Source organism: Vulpes vulpes, chromosome 8 (genome assembly GCF_048418805.1).
Source record: "Vulpes vulpes isolate BD-2025 chromosome 8, VulVul3, whole genome shotgun sequence".
NCBI lineage: Eukaryota > Metazoa > Chordata > Mammalia > Carnivora > Canidae > Vulpes > Vulpes vulpes.
This window is the reverse complement of record NC_132787.1, coordinates 87,576,496-87,594,961: the sequence shown is the minus strand read 5'-3', so window position 1 is coordinate 87,594,961 and position 18,466 is coordinate 87,576,496. Positions and strand designations below refer to the sequence as shown.

At 39.0% G+C, this 18,466-nt stretch overlaps 1 protein-coding gene across 3 annotated transcripts in view; it reads left to right on the top strand.

Moving 5' to 3' along the window:
- The window catches only part of LCLAT1 (lysocardiolipin acyltransferase 1), a 194,206-nt gene that overhangs the window by 11,564 nt on the left and 164,176 nt on the right, over positions 1-18,466 (top strand). The gene's annotated exons all lie outside the window — the stretch shown is intronic.

Here is an 18,466-nt window from a genome sequence, read left to right as displayed (position 1 = left end):
GCCACCCAGGGATCCCCAATAAATAAAATCTTTTTAAAAAGTTCAACTTTTTATATACTGCTGAATTCTGTTTGCTAATGCATTGTTAAGGATTTTTGTGTCTCGGGGGATCCCTGGGTGGCTCAGCGGTTTAGTACCTGCCTTTGGCTCAGGGCGCAATCCTGGAGTCCCGGGATCAAGTCCCGCGTTGGACTCCCGGCATGGAGCCTGCTTCTCCCTCTGCCTGTGTCTCTGTGCCTCTCTCTCTCTCTCTCTGTCTATCATGAACAAATAAATAAATCTTAAAAAAAAAAAAGATTTTTGTGTCTCTATTCATGTATTGGTGTGTAGTTTCATTTTTTTATACTATCTTTTTCTGGTTTTTGCATCAGAGTAACAACTAGCTTTGTAAACAGAATTGGAAAGTCTTCCCTATTCTTGTGTTTTCTCGAAGTGATTGCGTTAATTCCTTTTTTTTTTTTTAAATATTTATTTATTCATGAGAGGCAGAGACATGGGCAGAGGGAGAAATAGGCTCCTCTTGAGGGACCCTGATGTGGGACTCGATTTCAGAACCCTGGTATCATGACCTGAGCCAAAGGCAGATGCTCAACCACTGAGCCACCCAGGTGCCCTGTTAATTCCTCTTTAAAAATTTGGTATAATTTTCTGGTGAAAAAATCTGGTCCAGGAGATTTCTTTTTCTGGAAGTTTTAAATTATGATTTCAATTTCCTTAATAGTTACAGGACTGTTCAAATGATCTATTTCATTTTGGGTGACTTGTATGCTTTCCAGGAATTTTTCCATTGACATACAAAGTGGGACTCATTGCTGCTGGCAGAGGTGGGCATTTCAGCTCCCCTCTAGGCTTCCTCTGAATACTACTCTGCATCCTTAACTGTCGTTTCCGTCACCCAACCCCCCTTTTATAGGACTCTGCTGACGCTGCTGGGGGGGATGGCCTTACTACGCTAGAGGGTGGTGAAAGTCCTGCCTCTACCAGGCCTTGCTTGCCTCATATCACCCCCATGGAGATGGGAAGGAGTGCCTTGTGACTGTCATGGGAATATAAGTCTAGGCTCTCCAGATGCTCTCCATAGACATTGTGCGGCTGGGAAAGGGAGTCTTTTTTTTTAATTGGAGTTTATTTATTTATTTTATTTTTTAAAAGATTTTATTTATTTATTCATGAGAGACACAGAGAGATAGAGAGAGAGGCAGAGACACAGGCAGAGGGAGAAGCAGGCTCCATGCAGGGAGCCTGACGTGGGACTTAATCCAGGGTCTCCAGGATCATGCCCTGGGCTGCAGGCGGCGCCAAACCGCTGCACCACCGGGACTGCCCTTAATTGGAGTTTAATTTGCCAACGTATAGCATAACACCCAGTGCTCATCCCGCCAAGTGCCCCCAACAGTGCCCATCACCCAGTCACCCCAACCCCCTGCCCACTTCCCCTTCCACTACCCCTTGTTCATTTCCCAGAGTTAGGTGTCTTTCATGTTTTGTCACCCTCACTGATATTTTCACTCATTTTCTCTCCTTGGGAAAGGGAGTCTTAAACCCACTTGGCAGGGAAGAAAGTCTAGCCTTTGATATCATCCTTGCAGGGGTTAGAGGTTGGGTAAGGGAAGGAGGTCATATTGAGGTATGACATTACAGCTTGGTGAAAGTGCAAGTTTAGGCCCCTTGCCTGGCCTGTGCTGTCATGGGTAGGGATGGGCCACAGCTATGTCTCTGATTTTTGGCTGGAGTGTAGTAGTTGCTGTCTAAAAGTTTTCTGTTTTGCTTTGCTGATCTTTTCTTGGTCCTTTGAAAGAGCAAAGACCTTTTTGTCTAATCCCCTTTGGCATTTCTGGATAACTGGCTTCTTAACCTCTGTGTCCTTGTGATATACAAGGGAAAAGGAAAACCCAGGGGACTCAGCACCATGTTGTTCCATGGGTCCTAGGTCCCCAGCTGGTATGTCTTCTTTCCACTTCAGAGTCGTCTTTTGTTTGTCTTCTATATGATGTGCAGGGTTTTTAGTTGCACTTAGCTGAAATAGTAGGGGTAGTACATCTAATTGATTTTACCAGAGGTAGAAGTTGAACAGAATTTTTAAAAAATATTTTATTTATTTATTCATGAGAGAGAGAGAGAGAGAGAGAGTGAAAGAGGCAGAGACACAGGCAGAGGGAGAAGCAGGCTCCATGTAGGGAGCCCAATGTGGGACTTGATGCCTGATCCCAGGATCAGGAGGCGCTGAGCGCGGAAGGTAACAGCTCAACCACTGAGCCACCCAGGCGTCCTTAGTGTTGGATTTATTAAGCAGATTTGTTTCACTAATTCTGGTTGCCTATATGTACTGTTTGCATTTTCTTTTGAACCAAATGAAATGTCTTTTTTGTTCTGTAATTAACGAGTTAAATAAAATCATAGATGTTCATTTTATATTTGTAGGGAAGACACAGTGTTATCTTTTTGTTTGTTTAAATTATCCATTAACAGTTTGAACTCTGAATTTAGCTGCTGGGCTTGAATCCCATGGTAGCATTTACTGTCATTGTAGTTTAGAGCAGGGGATTTTATTTTTTAACCTGTTTACTCACTTTAAAGAGGGGTCACTGGGCCGTTTTTCTGCTATGGAGATTGTGAGGTGGGAGGATTAAAAGAGATGTTGCATGTCACACACTTCTTGCAGTACCTCCCACATCTTCAAAACTCTGCTTTTTGTTATTAGAAGGCGGTGGACATGAATTTTACTTTCCTGAGACATAATTTCTTCTGTTTTAAAAAAGTGTTTTATTTATGGGGTGGGGGGAGCACCAGTGCATGCCTCAGGCCAGCAAGGGGAGGAGGAGGGGGGTGGGAAGAGAAAGAATCCCAAGCACACCCCCACACCTAGGACAGAGCCCAACACTGGGCTAGATCCCAGGACCCCCAAATCATGACTGTACCGAAAGCAAGAGTTGGATGCCTAATCAGCTGAGCCACCTGGGCACCCCTGAGACTTACTTTCTTAATTTGTAACAAAAAATGAGGGGACTTTTTGTTTGTTAGGTCATAGATTTCACTGGCAATAATTGGAAAGAATGCAATAAAGCAATTAGTAATAGTTGCTTTTGGAAGTGAAGGTACTTTTAACATGCAAGTGACCTTGCTGCTCTGAGCAAGGGAAGTGTTTTGATCTGGTGAGCAATTACTTAGAACAGTGTCCTGATAATTCAATTCCCGGGGGAACAGGTAAACATTGATTGAGGAGACCCTGTTCTGCCTTCCTTTGAATTAGGAAGAAGCATTAGGACTGGAAACGTGGCTTAACAAGGTAGCAGAAATATTATCCTTTTGCCTTAAAAAAATATAGAGGGTGGATCCTGATAGATGGAAGGCTAAATTTAGAGTTCAATGCCTTGATGGATGTGGGCATACTCACCAGGGAGTAGAACTGGAAACAACTGAATTTTGCTTAACCTAGGGATAACCATTTGGAGTTTCAAAGGTAATTTTTGGGTGAGTAGGGACACTGGGTGATTGGAGAAGAGGGAGGAACTGGAAAGATGGCTCAAGGATGTCTGTTATTTAAATTGTTCCTTCTGACCCTCAGTATTTCTACATGTTTTCCTTGAGGATTTTTTTTTTTTGGGTTTTGGGGGTTCAGGTGTTGGGAACAGGGTAGACTCGGTGAATTGATTGAGTTAGTAGAGGCGATTTTAGAGGCTGAGAGAATTTAAGCCCCTCAGAAATGAGCAGTTTGGGGGAAGACCTTGGTTTTCTATAGGTTGTGTCATTGGAGCAAGTTGAGGGATGGTTCAAGCCAAGGGCATCCTCAGCTACTCTTAGCTTAGGATAATGAAAATAAGCCTCAATGCAGAATGCCTAGCATGTGAACAAGGAGTTTATGTATAGGTAGATAATTTTAGTTAAAATTGGTTTACAGATTATAATGGAATTAAGTTTTACTATAAACAAAAGTAGCAGTCTGCCTATACTTCAAATATTTTATAGTTTTAAATAGTTTGGCTTTAGACTCAGAGTCCAGGAAGTGGGGAGAGTGTGTCATGCCTGCTTTCTTTATTTAGGAAGGTCTTAGGAAGGCCTAGCACTATCTTTGCAACTTGAATACACCCAATGTTATAGAGTATGGGGAGGGGAGCTGCCCTTTACCCCATTCCTTCTGTAGGTTGGGATCTAGGCTTAGATTTTGCCCTCACTATTCATATTCTGGCTGGTGGTGTTGCTATTTGGGAAAAACCAAAGCTCGAAGTACCTGGAGGATTTTAACATTGCTGCCTTCCTTTCTGTCTGGAGCTTGGGGACACGGGACACATTGGGCTTTTCCTGCACTCTTCTGGCATTCCCATTCTTATTTAGCACTGTACCCAGCACAGTCCTCCTGGATTCCTGAGTCAATAAGTCTGTTCATTAATCTAGTCAGTACTAGAATATCTCAGTGCCACAGACCCCTTATAGCTTTTTGATACCATAAACCATCTGACAAGCCCAGTTTGCTGTTCCAAACTCTGCTTTCCCTTTCTTCTCCCATTTGGATTCTCACTGGCTGAAAGACAATTGGGACTCACTTCTGGGATGCTAGCAACAAGAGGATGAGATGGTATGTGTAGTGTCTGTCTGGATCGGATGGGGGCTCCCAAATATGGGGCAATGAATCAGGTAAGGGCTGGTGGCACGGGCAGTGAAAGGATTCACCCAAGACAGAACAAAGGAGATAGAAGTTTACTGAATACACGGCAAAGGAACAGCTGGCAGGACAGCAGAGGAGAGGCTGTCTGCCAGGAGGCTGTGGGTGGGGGCTGTTTTTAAAGGGGGAAGGTGAGAACGTCCGGGGACTTATGGAATTTTCCCTTTTTTGGTAACTGCCTAGTTGCAAGTAGCCTGTATGTTAGGTAGGCCCTCTGGATATTCTGAGGTAGGGCTGGGATGGGCCCATCTGTATTCAGCCAGGGGGTCACTGTGGGCCTTTTTGCCTTGATCAAGTTTCCATTGCTCAAGCCTTTTGTTTAAAAGCAGCCTCTACAATCTGTACATTGTAGGGAAGAATAAATGGTGATCCTTCTGCACTATGAGCCATTAACATGGCAGTTTCTAGGTATTGAATGTACTTTCTAAAAGCTGGACTGTAAAAGCTTTGAGTAAGTCTGTGTAATGGTGTCTGTGCTTGAAGTGTTTATTCTGCTTCATGTATCTGAACAGGAAGCTTTTCTGAATTGATTATAGTTGTTCTGTTTATGTTGTGTTGCCGAAATGTTCCATGGTTGTTCCATAAACTTTTCTTTGAAAAAATAAACACTTCTGTTAGATGCATTATAACTTTCCTGTTGATAGGTAATAAAACGGTCTCTTTCTGTCAAAGAACAAAACCCAACATTTCTGTTTGGTATTTGGTTTGAATCTTTATGTTAAAAATGAAGTACCATTTTGTTTAGAGTCCAAAATATTAAATAGAATATGTTCTAGAGTTCGGCCCTTACCTTTTCTGCTGAGTGCAGTAACTTGCTTTTGACTCCTGTAGATGGCTATAAGACACCACTAGCATGTATCCTCTCTTGAGTAGTGAGGGCTTCTTTTGGGGGGTGAGTAGGGAATTTTATCTGTGTGGATAACTCTCAAAACGGATTGTGTAAGGTCCTCTCCAGCTCTAGGTGCATGTTCATCTGTCTGTGTCCATTCAGAATCACTGGTTGTTGCCTTCAGTCTCAACGTGGCTAACATTGAATTCATTCTCAATCTCATCCTCGGTTCCCTTCTGGCTGTCTCTGTTTCTGTCTATTTAGTTGTTCAGGCTTAAATCATTATACTCCATTTGACCCACTCCCCTCGCCCTTTTCTCTATTCCTTTTTTTGTAATGCTTTTGATGTTTTTTCCCCCTACCTCTACTACTAGGTTTCTAAAATAGTAGCCCATTTATTGTGCATGTGCTATATATAATAAAGACTATGCCTGGTTCTTGTGTCTGGTATCAGACAGCTTCAATAACCCTTGGAATTTCCTGAGTGGCAGGAGTATCTTTTGTTATTCATAATGAGCCCCTTTAATAACTTAACCTGAGTTTATACTAATCAGGTGACTCGGATGGGCTCTTAGATAGTTTCAAGGGAGGGTCTGGGAAAGGCTTAGCTCTCAATTAGAGGGTTGGAACTTTACTACCTCTTGATCTCTGAGGTGGTGAGACAGACTGGTGATTGAGTTCAGTCATGCACAAATGATTTAATCAACCATGCCTGCTTTAATGAAACCCCTTATATAAACTCTGGGATACTGGAGTTTACAGCCTGTTGAACACATGGATGTGCTGGAAGGGTGACACCTGAATTACTCCAAATTAGGGCATGAAAATTCTGAAACCCTGCATTCTCTTTCCCTAGACCTTACCCTGTGCATGTCTTCCACTTGGCTGTACCTGCATTGTATCCTTTATAATAAAACTGTAATTGTTTAAGTGTAGTGATTTCAACAAGTTCTGTGAGTCATTTTAGCAAATTACTGCACTTGAAGAAGAGTTGTGGGAACCCTTGAATTTGTAGCCAAGTTAGAAGTTCTGATAAGTTGGGACATGTGATGCAAGGGCAGTTTTGTTGGATGTTAACTTGTGGGATCTGATGTTCACTCTAGGTAGTGTGCTGGAATTGAATTAAAATATAGGACACCCAGTTGGTATCAGAGAATTGGTGTCAGGAAGAAATGTTTATTCTTTGTCAGGCATTGTGATATGTATTATTTTATGTAATACTTTTTTAAAAAAGATTTTATTTAATCATGAGAGACACAGAGAGAGATAGGCAGAGACATAGGCAGAGGGAGAAGCAGGCTCCATGCAGGGAGCGTGATGTGGGACTCGATCCCAGACCCTGGGATGAAGGAAGTGGAACTTTTAAAAAGTCCTATGACTTGCCCAGAATCATAGAACCGGAAGTGGAAAGCCCAGTGCTTTCTGATTATAAAGTGCTTACTTAATCCTGTATGCTGAGCCTCCTCTTGATTGGAGGGTTGGAACCTTGCCAACTCCCCTGTCTGGCAGCTGTGGACTGAGGACTGCTTTTTCTACATCACTTTTGAGCTCAGGAATTTGTAGTTCTCCATTATGGTAGGATGGAACCCACACTGTTCAAGACTCACTACAGTTCATGTTCCAAACTAATAATACTATCTCAGTCTTTATATAGAACAAAAGAAAACAAACACCTCTTGTGTTTCTTGGATTGGTCACTCAGTGTATATCTCCAGTGAATTGCACTGAAGATAGAAGATTTATCTTCCAGTTCCTTATAAACTATAATTAAAAAGTCAGAATATGTTAAAAGAATGTCAATATAAAAATAGTACATCATGACCAAATGAGCAGAACAAATAATGAAATGCTTCTGAAATTCAAAAGAGCAATTCATGAAGCAGATATATTTTGAGTGTGGTCTTGAAGAGATGGTAGGGTTTTGATATTTGGCTGGGGAAGAAGATCCTTCTAGGCAGGAAGCCCATGAATCAAAAGGAATGGGGGAGGTTGATGGACACGTACTGAAAGGTGGTATAGATGGCAGTGAAGACTTTAGCTTATCTGGAGGGGAACCTTGTCCGAAGCCAGGATTTGCTACCTGTCTCAAAATATGTCTTCAAAAGCTTCAGCATATTGATGTAACTAACTGAGCTTGTGCTAAAACTTTGTTCTTTGAAGTTACAGTTGTTTTAAATTTGCATCCTCCAGCCAACCTGGTGATCAGGTCAAGTGATCATATTGTTTAATACCAATTTTACTTTAAAAATAGGGTGTAAATACAATTGAGAATTACCTTTTTATTTGTAATCTGAGCTGACCAAAGGATATTTCAAACTATACATGTTTAAAAGTATATTTAGTAGTGCAACTTCAGAATAAATATATTCAAAGTAACATGTCTGAAGGAGATAGCATTCTTTATGTTGGGTAATTTTGGGTGACTATATTTTTATTTTTATTTTTCTAAAGATTTTATTTATTCATTCATGAGAGACAGAGAGAGAGAGACAGAGGGGGTGGGGCAGAGATATAGGCAGAAAGAGAAGCAGGCTCCATGCAGGGAGTCTGATGTGGAACTTGATCTGGGACTCCAGGATCATGCCCTGGGTTGAAGGTAGACACTCAATTGCTGAGCCACCCAGGTGTCCCTGGATGACTACGTTTTTAAAAGTCTTCTCTGTACATGAACTCATTACATCTTTTTAAATTGGTCCCATTGGTTCCTGACCGGTAATATTTATTGGTCATCTGGGCCCTCATTTAAAATAGGGCCCAAAATAGAAAAATGTTAATTAATTTTTGTTTCAATTATATAAGTAAGTTTATGTATTTTAGAAAACAAGAAATGTATAAAATTCTTTGCACTCCTTTTTTTTTTTTTTTAATTATTTTATTTATTTATTCATGAGAGACACAGAGAGAGAGAGAGGGAGGGAGAGAGCCAGAGACATAGGCAAGAGGGAGAAAGAAGCAGGCTCCATGCAGGGGGCCTGATGTAGGGTAGGACTCCATCCTGGTACTCCAGGATCACACCCTGAGCTGAAGGCAAATGCTGAACCACTGAGCCACCCAGGTGTCCCAAGCACTCCTTCTGCTTAAGTAGTTGCTTATACAATTTTGTAGTCTTCTCAGTATTATGAGGAATTCCCCATGTCAAAAGATGTTTTTGAAAATACAACTTCTGTTAATATGTAAACATATTATGTGTGCTTGTTAGTTTTTTTTTTTTCCTTTAAATAAAACCAGAACACTTCAGTTACTATTTTTAAGTGCTTTTTTCACTTCATATATCATGGCTAGCTTTTATGGTGTATGTCATTTAAGATTGGTGTACGTCATTTCATGGTGTATGTCATTCTTTTCATTGACTGCCTATATTCCATTGTAGGCACAGACCTTCATGTAGGCATTTCTCCACTGATTGACATTTATACTGTTTTGACTTTTCACACATAAATAGTGCTTCTGTGATCATTTTTATATGTATACACATTTTTTACTTGTTCTTATGTAGGATAGAGCATTAGAAATATAATTATTAGATAAAAATGTATTTGCCTTTTCAAAAGGGCTCTGCCACCTGCCTCTGGCTCCGGGCGTGATCCAGGGGTCTGAGATCAAGTCCCGCATCAAGCTCCCTGCATGGAGCCTGCTTCTCTCTCTGCTTATGTCTTTGCCTCTCTCTCTCTCTCTCTCTCTGATGAATAAATAAATAAAATCTAAAAAAAAAAAAAAAAGTTGAAAAGAGCTCTGCCAGTTTTATTTTTGGTAATAGTATGTTTTAAGGATCCCTGTTTCTCCATGCTTTCACTTTTGCTAGATGTTATCGCTGTCCTATATGAAGAGCTGGTAGTGGGAAATGTGACATCACGTTGCTTTGTTTGATTTCTTTTCTTTTTTTTTTTTTGTTTCTTTTCATAAATGACTGATTTGATTTTATTCATTTTTTCCTATTATATTTTCTAATTTTTTTTAAAAGATTTTTTATTTATTTATTCATGGCAGACAGAGAGAGAGGCAGAGACACAGGCAGAGGGAGAGGGAGAGAAGCAGGCTCTCTGCAGGGAGCCTGATGTGGGACTCGATCCCAGGTCTCAGGGATCACACCCCAGGCCAAAGGCGGTGCCAAACCGCTGGGCCACCGGGGCTGCCCTATTTTCTAATGCTTAATGCTTTCATATTTTACATTTAACTCTTTAATTCATCTGGAGTTTATTTTGATTTTATAGAACAGAAAAATGACTTGGTTCTGGAGGAGATTCATGAGCTAGTAGGCCTTAAAATCATGTGTCTGAAAAATTAGAAGATAAGAATAAAGTTTGCTTCTTTTGAAAAGTAGTTCACTTCAAATTAATTTAAAAATCGTAATTCATTATTACCTAACTCTATAGTGTATTGGGGAAATAAGGAAAATCCTACCAACAAAAAAGACCCCTCCTTAACAATGTACAAGTGAGGGAAAACTCATATTGGGTATGCATACCAGATGCGTGCATGCAGATTGTTCAGGAGAGAGTACAAAATTTGAGTATGATTCATTCATATTTACAATAAAATAGACATTTAACACTTGTTTTATATTCTTGAGAGACAATTGGGTGCTGCCGTGATAGTCTCCTGCACACCTTGTGATAGATTCCTGAGTTCATTTCAGAGAGAGTGTTTATAGTTCTGAGAGTCAGAAGGCTGTGATGTTGCATTTTAAAACCTGGAGACTAATAAGATTATTTAATTCCTGTTCAAAAGGTTTTCCACATGTTTTTAAGGAGATGTACCGTGTAGGTTCCAAAAAGATATCTAAGTTCTGATCCCTGGAACGTGTGAATGTTATCTTAATGGCCAAAAAGGGTTTTTGCAGATATGATTTAGTTGAGGATTTTGAGGTGGGGAAGTTATTCTGGATTATCTGGGTGGGTCCTAAAGACCATTACAGATATTCTTACAAGAGGGAGGCAGAAGAAGATTATGCACAAACACAGAAGAGTAGGAGGCAATGTGATGACCAAGGAGACAGATTGGAGTGATGGGGTCACAGGCAAGGCATGCTGGCAGCTACCAGAAGCTGGAAGAGGCAAGGAATGGATTTTCCCTTAGAGCCTTTGCAGGGAGGTAGCCTCATTGGCATCTTGGTTTTGGCCTACTGATACTGATTTCAGACTTCTAGCCTCTTAAACTGTGAAAGAGTACATTTCTGGTGTTTTAAGCTAGCAAATAATTTGTTATAGTAGCCATAGGAAACTATATATCTGTGTGTATATAGAACTTAGGAATTTTATTTTATTTTTATTTTTTATAAGATTTTATTTATTCATGAGAGACACAGAGAGAGAGGCAGAGACATAGGGAGAGGGAGAAGCAGGCTCCCTGTGGGGAGCCCAGTGTGGGACTTGATCCCAAGACCCTGGGATCATGACCTGAGCCGAAGGCAGATGCTCAACCACTGAGCCACTCAGGTGTCCCAGGACTTGTGAATTTTGAACAAGCTCTCCAAGTAGTTTGGATATATACCAAAGTTTGAGAACTACACGTCTTGTTTATCCTTAATTTTTTTTTCATTATTTAGGAGAGTTTAAAAATTCCAAATCACTAGGGTTCTTTGTTTTGAAGTTATTATTAATTCTTAGTTGTATCATAATTGGAAAATGTGTCCTATGAAATTGAGATTTCCATTATGACTTAATAGATACCAGTTTTTATATATGACCTCCACTGTGGATATTTGGAAAAAAGATAGGCTGTGACGTTTGGTATCGATTTTTTTTTTAAGGTTTTATTTAATTATTTGATGAGAGCCTGTGTGCGCACAAGTAGGCTGAGCAGTAGGCTGAGGGAGAGGCAGAAGCAGACTCTACGCTGAGCAGGGAACCTGATATGGGACTTGATCCCAGGAAACTGGGATCATGACCTGAGCAGAAGACAGATGCTTAACTGACTGAGCCACCCAGGCACCCTGATTTTCTTTTTTTAATTGAGGTGAAGTCCACATATCCTAAAATTAACCATTTTAAAGTGAGCAAATCAGTGGAGTCTTGTGCCACCACCACCTCTGTCTAGCTCCAAAACTGAACTCAGAAAGAAAGTCTGTACCTTTAAGCAGTTATGTCTCTTTTCCCCAGCCCCTGGCAACCACCAATCTGCTTTATCTCCTTGGATTTGCTTATTCTGGATATTTTATATACGTAGAATCATATAATATGTGACCTTTTGAGTCTTGCTTTTTTTTACTTAGCATAATGTTTTTGAGGTTTATCCATATTGTAGCATATATCAGTACTTGATACATCTTTAAGGCTGAGTAATATTTCCTATGTATATACCACAATTGTTTTTGCCATTCATCCATTGATGGACACTTGAGTTGTCTCTACTTTTTGGCCATGGTGAATAATGCTGCTTTTATAAACATTCGTGGACAAGTATTTGTTTGAGTACCTGTTTCCAGTTCTTCTTGATAGATACTTAGAAGTGGAATTGCTGGGTCATTTAGTCATTCTATATTTAACTTTTTGAGGAACTGCCAACCTGTTTTCCACAGCAGCTGTGTTTTGTATTCTCACCAGCAATGTTTAAGGGTTCCACATTTTCCGTGTCTTCACTGTTACTTGTTATTTTCCATTTTTAAAATATGGCCATCCTTGTTGAGTATATAGTGCTATCTCATTGTGGTTTGGATTTGCATTTCCCTAATGACAATGATTGTGAGCATTTTTTCATGTGCTTATTAACCATTTGTATATCATTAAATGTCTATTCATATTCTTTGCCCACTTTAAGGATTTTAAATTTTTATTTAATAGAGAGAGGTGTGTATGGGTGTGAGTGACGGGGAAGGGGCAGAGGGAGAGAGAATCTCAAGCAGACTCTGTGCTCCATGTATAACCAGACATGGGGCCCCAGTTTCATGACCCTGAAATCATGACCTGAGCTGAAATCAAGAGTTGGATGCTCAACCTGCTGAGCCACCCAGGTGCCGCATTCTTTGCCCATTTAAAAAAGTTGTTTTGTCTTTTTGTGATGGAGTTGTGCGAGTTCCCTACTTTCTGGATACCAGACTGTTGATTTGCAAAAATTTTCTTCTAGTCTGTGGGTTGTTTTTTTTGCCTTTTTAAAAAAAGATTTAAAAGACAGAGAGCATGAGTGGGGAGGAGAGGGAGAAACAGGGTCCCTGCTGAGTGATCCCAGGACCCCAGGATCATGACCTGAGCCAAAGGCAGATGCTTAACTGACTGATCCACCCCGGTGCCCTCATCTTTTACTTTGTCGATAGTCTCTTTTGATGTATAAAAGTTTTAAATTTTGATTAATCCCAATTTATTTATTTCTTTTGTTGCTAGGGCTTTTAGTGTCATAGTTAAGAATCCATTGTCAAGTCCGACATCATGAAAATTTACCTGCATGTTTTCTTCTAACGGTTTTATAGTTTTAGATCTTGCATTTAAGTTGTTGATCCATTTTGAGTTAATTTTTGTGTTACAGTATAGAGGTCAATTTCATTCTTTTGCATTTTTTCCACTCAGTACCGTTTGTTGCAGGCTGTTCTTTCTCCATTGAAAGGTCTTGGCACTCTTGTCAAAAATCAATTGGCCATAGATGTATGGATCTATTTCTGGAGTCTCAGTTCTGTTCCATTCGTCTCCATGTCTCTTCTTATGCCAGTATCACAGTGTTTTGATTATTGTAAGCTTTGTAGTAAGATTTAAAGTTAGGAGTGTGATCCTTCAACTTTGTTCTTTTTTTTTCAGTATTGTTTGGCTATGTGAGACACTTTGCAATTCTGTGTGAACTTGAGGATCAGCTTTTTTATTTCTGCAAAAAAAAAAAAAAGCCATTGGAATTTTGATAGAGAGTGCATTAAATCTGTAGATTTATCTTAGGGGACAAGTTTTCACTTTCACTTTTTTTTCTTTTTTTCCTTTTTTTTTTCTTTTTCTTTTTTTTTCATTTTTTTTTCTTCACTTTCACTTTTAAGTGTGATGTTAGCTGTGGGCTTTTCATAAATGTCCCTATTTTGCTTCTAAGTTAAACAAATTTTTCAAAATGGAGTTAATTGTAAAACTTTATGTTTAAGAATTTTGCCAGTAGTCTCAAAATTGAGAACAGAGGAAATTTTTATAAGTTAATAATTTTTGTATTTAGTGCTTACATGGTCAGGAATACAGAAAATATTTATGGAAAAGGGGGAAAAAGGAGACTGTCCTTCACATCTTATTGAATACAGGGTTTTACTCTCTGAACTGTTGGAGTTGACAATTATATCTACTTCTGAGGCTTCACTTTTATTATTGGGTTGTGAAAAAGGAAAGATTGAGAATTTAAAAAGTTTTTCATGGGTTAATTTCTTTCTTGATTTAAAATAAGTGTTTGTAAATATTAGTTGTTGTGGTTGTTTTTCCCCTTGAGGCCTATGCGGGAGGAAGGGACCATGGACCAATGGCTGCATCAGGAATTGCTCAGAAAAATGGAAGCCTGTTTTTTTTTGTTTTGTCATAAAAATGGAAGTATCCTTAGAATTAGAATACACCTTGTTCTTGTATTTGGTAATCTGCTTTATTATATGAATTCTCTTGTGGATGTTTTAATGGCATTCAGATAGGTTTTGTGTAAAATATTTTTGATAGGCAAATCTTAAATCCAAGAATGATCTTGCTTTTTTAAGTTTTTTTTTTTTTTTTTTTTTTTTTTTTTTTAAGATTTTATTTATTTGAGAGAGAGAGAGTGATAGAGCATGAGCTGGGTGCAGGGAAAGGGAGAAGCATGAGGGGTTCAATCCCATTGTGACCTGAGCCAAATGAAGATGCTTAACCTACTGAGCCACCCAGGTGCCTCTGCTTTTTTAAGTCTTGCCAGCAACTCCCCTGTCCCCTGAAATCTTTTGTATTGTGTTTAGCTAATGGATTAAGTGAGACTTTTAAATCAGAGATGAGGAAGAGAAAAGATTAGCTGTAGATCAGTGTGTTGCCTAAATCTGTTTTTGCATTAAACAAATTATGATTATGCCTTTCTCTCCAGCATCACTGGAGTTTAAAAAATAGTGTTATGATTTGTTGCCTTTCAATGTAGTTGATTTTGTTTTATGTTTTATTTTATTTTATTTTTTTTATAGTTGATTTTGATGTGCAGTATATCTATGGCTTCACCAGTCAATGGAGAGCTGGTGTTTCCTCTTGGAAAATAGTTTGCATATTTGTGTGTATATAAATGACCTCACTCTGAACAAGGTCAGGATGTATGTGTATGTTTTATTTTTATTTTTATTTATTTTATTTTATTTTTTTGCTTATTTTTATTTTTAAAAAACTTTAAATTCTATTTAGTTAATATCTATTATCAGTATTATTAGTATTATTAGTTTCAGGGGTAGAATTTAGTGATTCATCAGTTGTTTGTGACACTCAGTGCTCATTACATCAGGTGCTCTCCTTAATGTCCATCACCCAGTTACCCCATCCCCTCATCCACCTCCTCTCCAGCAGCTCTCTGTTTCTTATAGTTAAGAGTCTCTTATGATTTGCTTCCCTCTCTGTTTTTATCTTATTTTTCCTTCCCTTTCTCTATGTTCATCTGTTTTGTTTCTTAAATTGCATGTATGAATGAAATCAAATGGTATTTGTCTTTCTCTGACTGATTTTGCTTAGCATAATAACCTCTAGTTTCATCCACTTGCAAATCACAAGATTTCATTCTTTTTGATGGATGAATGATATTCGTGTGTGTGTGTGTGTGTGTGTGTGTGTGTGTGCACGCGCGCATGTGCATGTGGGTATCACATCTTTATTCATCTGTTGATGGACTTCTGGGCTCTTCCATATTTTGGCTGTTGTGGACATTGCTGCTATAAACATTGGGGTGCACATGCCCCTTCAAATCACTATGTTTGTATTCTTTGGATAAATAACCTAGTAGCATAACTACTGGGTTGTTAGGGTAGTTCTATTTTTAACTTTGTGAGAATAAATACCTAGTAGTGTGATTGCTGGATTGTAGGGTAGTTCTATTTTTAACTTTTTGGGGAACCTCCATGCTGTTTTCCAGTGGCTACACCAGTTTGCATTCCCACATTGTAAGAGGGTTCCCCTTTCTCTGCGTCCTTGCCAGCATCTGTTGTTTCCTGAGTTACTCATTTTAGCTATTCTGTCTGATGTGAGGTGGTATCTCATTGTGGTTTTGATTTGTATTTCCCTGATGCCGAGTAACGTTGAACATTATTTCATGTGTCTGTTAGCCATCTGTATGTCTTCTTTGGAGAGATATCTGTTCGTGTCTTCTGCCCATTTCTTGATTGGATTTTTTGTTTTTTGGGTGTTGAATTTGATAAGTTCTTTATAAATTTTGGATACAAGGGATGCCTGGGTGGCTCAGTGGTTGTGTGCCTTCTGCTCAGGTCGTGATCCCGGGTTCCTGGGATTGAGTCTCCTCATTGAGCTCCCTGGAGGGAGTCTGCTTCTCCCTCTGCCCGTGTCTCTGCCTCCCTCTCTATGTCTCTCATGGATAAATAAATAAAATCTTAAAAAAAAATTTCTTTTGGAATACTAACCCTTTATCTGATATGTCTTTTGTGATTGTCTTTTCCCATTCCACCGGTTGCCTTTTAGTTTTGTTGAATATTTCCTTTGCTTTTCATCTTGGTGAAGTCCCAGTAGTTCATTCTGCTTTTATTTCCCTTGCCTTTGAATATGTGCCTAGTAGGAAGTTGCTGTGGTCGAGGTCAGAGAGTGTGCTGCTTGTATTCCCCTCTAGGATTTTGATGGATTCCTGTCTCACATTTAGGTATTTAATTCATTTTGAGTTTTCTTTCGTGTATGGTGTGATAAGTGATCTAATTTCCTTCTTCTACATGTAGCTATCCAATTTCCCCCAACACCACTTGTTGAAGAGACCATCCTTTTTCCTTTGGATATTCTTTCCTGCTTTATTGAAGATTAGTTGACCATGGAGTTCAGGGGCCATTTTTAGGTTCTCTATTCTGTTCCATTGTTCTTTGCGTCTGTTTTTTTGTGCCAGTTGTATGTGTGTGTTTTAGTCTGGGATCTTCAGAGAAACAGAACCAGTAGGAGATGGGTGTGTATATATTTCTATTTTTAAAATGTATTTAAATACATTTATCATTTATATTATTATATGTTATAAGTATAATACAACATAATGTTATATTATTAATTATTGCATATGTATATACGTGTATGTGTATGTGGAGACAGAAAGAGAAGGAGGGGGGAGAAAGATTTATGAGAAATTGGCTCAGCTGATTATGGAGTTTGAGAAATCCTGTCTACAAGGTTGAGACTCAGGAAAGCCAGTGGTCTAATTCGGTGAGTCTGAAGGCCTGAGAACCAGAGGAGCTGATGGTGTAAATTCTAGTCTTAGGACCAGAGAAGATAAGATGTCTCATCTAGCTAAGGGAGGTAGGAAAAAAAGGGTGGATTCTTCTTTCTCTGTTTAGTTTTATTCAGGCCCTCAACAGGTTGGATGTTGTCTTCCTACATTGGAGGGGGCAATCTGTTTTACTGAATCCACCAATTCAAATCCTGATATCATCTGGAAACACCTTCACAGACATCCAGAAATGTACTCCCTGGGCAGTCAAATTGACACATAAAATTAGCCATCACATTGTACCTCTCCTCTCATCAGTAGAAGGGATTGATACCTATTATGATCCTTTTTGTTTTAGTTAGTTTCTTTGAAATATAAAGAGAGCACGTGAATGGAGAAGAATCTGGTGGCATTAGAAACCACCAGTTCTCCTGATTTGAGTCACTTAAATCTGGAACATCTGCTTTGATTCTGTTGTCTATGTTTCTTATTCTTTTACTTTGCTTTATAATTCTCCATAATTATATTCTTTTTTTTTTTAAGATTTTATTTATTTATTCATGAGACACAAAGAGAGAGAAAGAGAGGCAGAGACACAGGCAGAGGGAGAAGCAGGCTCCATGCAGGGAGCCGGACGTGGAACTCCATCCCGGTTCTCCAGGATGAAGCCCTGGGCTGATGGTGGTGCTAAACCACTGAGCCACCACGGCTGCCCACGATAATTATATTCTTGATAATTTATGAAACCAAAGAATTCAGTGATTTTTTTTTTTTTTTTGCTAAATGATATAAACATTTACCTACATTTATGGAGGATAGATGTATGTAGATATATTCAAAGGGATGGCAAATTTTGAGAATTCTTTATAGAGCAGAGACTATCAAACTTGTCTTTTGACATGAATTCTTGGTTGTTTTGTTGACTTTTTTTAAAGGGAATCATTAAATGGATAGTGGAGGTTAGTGGACAGCAGCTTGTTGTGATGGTTCTTCACTGGCTTGACCATTATCCACACACTGAATATGGGCTTTGTAGATTCTGAAACCCAATTTCCTTGCTTCAGCCAGGGCTCATGGCTTCATTCATGCCAGTGAATTTCATAAGGAATTGATTTTTCAAAAGCTAGCAGCCTGTTTATTAGTTTATGCAGGAGAGATGGACCTTTCCACTCAGATTATACTCACCATTTGGAGTATTTTTTTGTGTTGATAATCTAAGTACGGAAAAACATCTAAGTATTGACCAATGTCTTACCAATAGTAACAAAGTTGACTAGTGCCTTAAATGATAATATGACTTACCCAGATAGAAAAATATACACTAAAGATTTTATTTAATTCGTAATAAATGAGAGAATCAGGTAAATGGTATAACTGATTCAAAGGAAAAAACCCCTCAAATGTGTATGAAGTAAACGAATGTTGAAATGGATTCCAAGTAGAGACACAAGTGATCTGTGGGGAAGGGAAGTCAGTTGAACCCTGTACCTGACAAGTTAGAATCTGTATGTGAGCTGTAAAATTGCATATATAATTGGAATGTGATAAAGTGGAAGGGTGTGCTATAGACAGTTCCTTGTTTTCCTTTCTACATATTACTGTGAAGCAGGTGTTGTGAATTATGTGATGAGTAGGAGTTAGAGGATATTTGAGGACAGTTCTCCTGGATCATCCTAGAGCTT